General features: G+C 41.8%; 1 non-coding gene across 1 annotated transcript; it reads right to left on the reverse strand.

The window, feature by feature from the left end:
* Positions 1-214: 214 nt before the first annotated feature.
* Positions 215-286, reverse strand: Trnag-ucc (transfer RNA glycine (anticodon UCC)). The gene has a single exon. It is a non-coding gene; the product is annotated as a tRNA-Gly (tRNA).
* Between the last annotated feature and the right edge of the window lie 5,176 nt (positions 287-5,462).

The following is a 5,462-nucleotide window of genomic DNA, read 5'->3' on the forward strand; positions in this document are numbered from 1 at the left end:
AGCAAAAAATGACAATAATTCCATGTTTTGTAAGCTGAAATACAAAAATTTTCGGCTCGCTCGCTGCGCTCGCTCGCCAATATATATATATATATATATATATATATATATATGTGAGATATGAGAAAGGGAGGAGAAATCGGTGCGTAGCTTTGACATCGTTATTCCTCTTACTGTTCCTCCTTTTTGGAAAAAGCGCAAGAGTTGAAAAATTGGTCTCCGCCGGGAATCGAACCCGGGTCTTTGGCATGGAACGCCAACGCCTTAACCGCTCGGCCACGGAGACGTCATAGCGATTCAGGCAGACCCAAGCTCGAATACCCAACGGACCAACCCTTCAACTCTTTAGCATATACGTTCCTTTTTGGGGCAGAGAGTTATGAATAACGACCAGCCGCGTGCCTCAGCTGGATCTGCAATGAGATTCACGTAGCGGTGAATTGGGATAATGTTTATGTGAAAGAGATCACCGCTACAACAGCTTTTTGGCTTCTCCTGAATAATTTTGCATATGTGAGATATGAGAAAGGGAGGAGAAATCGGTGCGTAGCTTTGACATCGTTATTCCTCTTACTGTTCCTCCTTTTTGGAAAAAGCGCAAGAGTTGAAAAATTGGTCTCCGCCGGGAATCGAACCCGGGTCTTTGGCATGGCGTTCCATGCCAAAGACCCGGGTTCGATTCCCGGCGGAGACCAATTTTTCAACTCTTGCGCTTTTTCCAAAAAGGAGGAACAGTAAGAGGAATAACGATGTCAAAGCTACGCACCGATTTCTCCTCCCTTTCTCATATCTCACATATGCAAAATTATTCAGGAGAAGCCAAAAAGCTGTTGTAGCGGTGATCTCTTTCACATATATATATATATATATATATATATATATATATAGATAAGAACAAAACGTGATGATGACGCAGAAATATACAAATTTCGGCTCACTCGTGCGCACTAATTTAGAGTAATTTTTTAAAGTCCTCAGTTTGTTGGTATAAATCGTTATCTATAAGGCCGTCACACTATATCTTGATTAGAATTGTAAGATTTGATAAGCAAAAAATGACAATAATTCCATGTTAAGTAAGCTGAAATACAAAAATTTTCGGCTCGCTCGCTGCGCTCGCTCGCGAAAATTTATCAAAATTCGCTACATTCAAATCACCCTCAAAAGACCCCTTTTAAGTGCTTGAAAAAAAACATATCATGTAGACTTTGTTTAAAGTCCCTACCGGGATGGGGTTCAGGGGTTGAACACTTTTTCAGAAATTAGTGGCGCAATTTTCGCGCTTGCCCCGGGCGCCGTTCTCCCTAGATACGCCACTGTATTACAGACATAACTCGGGTGAAGGAATCAAGAAGGAAGTGACACAAAATAGAAGGCAAATCTTTGGAAAATACTGTTGTTCTAAATGATCTCTATTATATCTGTTGGTTAATGCCTTTGTCACACAAAACAGAGAAAATAATAGGAAAACATTTCAGGGCCACAAGTACTCCACAAAGTATTTCAGAAAATTTCGCCGAGATGCAATTATTTCATACACTAATTGAAGTTGTACCCCCAAAAATGCGCAAAATCTGACCGACATGGCTGTCAATTTTGGGGTTGACATGGCAATCAGCAATATCAAATACAGCTAGCTTATATATCAAAATGTTTGCCAGAAGGTTTTGGGAAAAGTCATCAAGTTCCAGTTTGCCGTACAATTTCATATCTCAAACACAGATGATCGTTTGTACTGGGTGAATCTGGGATCAGTTGGCAAGCAATCTCCCCCACTTCTTGAAAGTAGCTCTTCGGACGGAAGTGATCGGTTGGCACTGTTCGAGGAAGCATCGTGGCTCGCGGGCAACATCGTCAGCATCGCAGTGTACGATGGCGTCTTTTACTACTTGGATGCGCGTTCTGGCGGTGGATTTGGAGCTGTGAATCTCACTACCGGGGAAAGGTCGTTGGTATCTCAGCTACGAGAGAAGGACGGGAACACGATTCCATTAACTACCGATCTTACGGACATCAGGGTGTTTCCAGCGATGCCCCCCTCACGTAGGTCTACCCATTTTCGGCACATTATAATCTTTATCAATGACTTCTTAGAGAACCCGAGCAGATTTCTTTTCCTTTTCTTATTTTTGTACAAAGTTCGCATAAATACTAGACGTGTATAGATTGATGGGTGGTCGAACTACTGATGTATACGCATGTATGCGTAAATCGACAAAACAACACACCATTGTTTGTTTATAATACTTTGATTTTACATAGGCGGTAGATACACTGAGGCCACTTCGATATATTATCTGCCAAGCATGAGTAGTTCTGCCATAATGCTATTTCGTATAAACAAGAACAAAAAAGCGACGTCATATTGACACGATGTATGATGTATGGATACGTCTGTCTGCCTGTATGTATGTATGTAGGGGTATATTCGTGTATTGTCTGTACCGCAAAAGTTGCGGTATGTGTAATTCGTTTGTCTTCGTGGGGTCCATATTATTAGTTGTGCGTACTGGTCTTCTGTGGGTCCAGTTGGAAGTGAGGCGGGACCACTTCACCGGGTCCATATTTACGCACCTTTTCGAAATGAATGAATGAAGCAGATTTTTTTTTAATCTCTTTTTAATGCACGTGCATGAGTTTTGACTCTCTAACATTCTGGACATAGAATGTTTTATACCCCACCCGAGGGACGGTGTTTTTGACTCTTACTAGAGTTGACGGTATGGTGATTACACACAGCTTTGGGAATTAATCGGTCATTTGGAACTGGAGGTAGACGTGCTCTTGACGGAGTCAAATAACCGTCATATTTTATGATGATTTCTGAAAGAACAACCTCTAAGCTTGAATTGTACATAATAGTTCGCTATAAAAAAGAAGAAAAAAAAAAAAAAACATTAACCTTCCTTACCCGTCTACACAATGGGAAGAAATAACTACCTCTGGGAACATAACACTTAGTCAGAATATAGACTGACTTGTAGGGTCTATTCAAGTGTTCTAATCACCGATGGGAGTTTTCTATAAGGAATGGGAGATATACCTCCACCCCCCCCCATAAATAAATAAAAATAAAAAAAAAAATAAAAAAATAAAAAAAATAAAAAAATGAATAAATAAATTAAAAAAAAATAAATAAATAAAAAATAAATAAATAGATATATATGAAATAGATAAATAAAATAACCACCATAATAGATTTAGATACGGACGGATCAAACTGTAATCTCACATACTCATACATTGATTAAGCACATTCTCTTCCTGACAAATACTAACTCTTACAGCGGAATAGGGGTATTAACTAGTCAAAGATGACTACAGTTAACAGTGAAGAGTTTCTAAAGGTTAAAAAGCAAAAAGGTATATCTCACTTAAAATCTTGTCATGCGAATGTCTATTGGTTTTGGGACGCATTGTCATAGATCTGTGATGCTAAAGGTGAAGTTATGCCAAACTACATGTACATCTGTTTTATTTCTATTTACAGGGGAGTCCCGTCACAACGAAGTCCTCGAGGCTGCCCATTTTCCTTCGTTATATCGTTGTTTACTTTGTTGTAACCGGATTTTCGTTATAAACGTGTTCGTTATAACGGGAGTGCAATGCATTATGATTATTTTGCATTTTTAATGTCATTTGTGTGTGTGTGTGTGTGTGTGTGTGTGCGCGCGTGTGTGTGTGTGTGCTGGCTTGATGACATCAAACAGGTGACTGGAGCAAGCATTACAGAGGCTACTAGAGCTGCCGCTGACCGCAGACGATGGCGTTCTTTCATCCGAACCACACCTGCATATTTGTATGCTACGTGATCAGAGAGAGAGAGAGAGAGAGAGAGAGAGAGAGAGATATCGGAATCTCGTTATGCCCAAACAAATAAACAATAAGATAACATGAAGCGGATAATTTTGCGGCCTAGGTGTTTACTTTGTTGTAGGCCTAATCGGATTTTCGTTGTAAAGGTGTTCGTTAAAACGGGAATGCAATGCATTATGATTATTTTGCATTTTCATGTAATTTGTGTGTGTTTGTGTGTGTGTGTGTGTGTGTGTGTGTGTGTGTGCGAACAGGGAGCAACTGTCCTCCCGGATGGACTCACTTCCAGATGAGCTGCTACATTATCTCTTCAAACGGATCCACCGGGACTTGGGATTGGCACCGGGAACAGTGCGAGGCGATCGGGACTGCGATGCTGGAGATTTCAACCATGGAGGAAAACGAGTTCATCGGCAATGTGCTCATCACAGACGACCGCTTCGCACCGGGACCAGGGTCTGGTGACATACTCCTGGCTTGTCGCGGTCGAGGTGCTGCCGGTGACTGGAAGTGTCCAGGTTCGCAGGATTCCTGGAACAGCACAACGGAGTTCTCAGGATTCTGGAGTAAGCACCGATCTACCAGTTGATTTTTTCTTTTTTTTTTGAGTACACGAACTGGGCAGACAGAAGTAACTTGTCCTGTTATAATTACCTAGTAAGCCGCTGAAAAGCTAGTACAGTGTAGTCTGGGTGCCAGGAGCTTACCCTTATTTTAAGTCTGCCCCATGTTTGTTGATCTTTATCCTTTTTTCGAGGTTGCTGAATCTGAACCTGAATAATGCAACGTTTTGATCTTTCATGCAGACTGGTGGATGGATAAACACGTATATTACAAGCCGCAGCCAGACGAGCAGGTTTCCGGATCTGAGCTGCTCTGTTCCCGAATGATCAGGGGAACCGTGTTCAACAACCAGTGGGGTGATAATACCTGCTCATACGTCGGCATAGCCGTGTGCGAGTATCCGCTCCCTACAACACCAAGCTCGACAGTGAGCGAAAGCCCCAGCCCGACAGTGAGCGACAGCCCAAGCCCAACAGTGAGCGACAGCCCCAGCTCGACAGTGAGCGACAGCCCAACAGAAGAAATTGCCACGGTCACCGACGAGCCATCATCGCCTACGACTTGTGCGTATACTTGTCACTTTGCTTTATTGCACCATCGGTTTGATAGTACAATATACGTCCACTCACGCTAGCGAGTGCATTACTGTATGCGATAACTCGTTAGAAAGACACGTAGCATAATTATGCAGAGTTTGATCGTATACAAATTACCTGCTTTGAGGTATAGGTTCTACGTGCATAAAACAAAAATGAAGAAAATACGAAGAAAGTTGGTTGCTTTTACCATAGATTAAGAGTAGATATACTCCTAAGTGTGCAACAAGAGATGTGTTACAGGAGAGGTTCTGATGATGAAAATGATGCTTTAAAACGTTAAAAAAGGGCACCGTTTCCTGATCAAACTCTTAACAATTCAGGACAGAAGTGCATGTATTTATAAAGCTTAGGTAGTGCGAAACAGCTGTCCTGAACTGCGCCACTATGGCTTCCGTACTCTGGCAGAAAGGATTCATGTGCTGCATGTCCGCTGAATATGACTCGACAGGAATGGAGACATTCGAATTATTTTAAAGGGATCGT

The sequence above is a fragment of the Diadema antillarum genome, unplaced genomic scaffold, assembly GCF_040938485.1.
Source record: "Diadema antillarum isolate AM-2024a unplaced genomic scaffold, OU_Dant_1.0 seq00001549_RagTag, whole genome shotgun sequence".
Taxonomy (NCBI): domain Eukaryota; kingdom Metazoa; phylum Echinodermata; class Echinoidea; order Diadematoida; family Diadematidae; genus Diadema; species Diadema antillarum.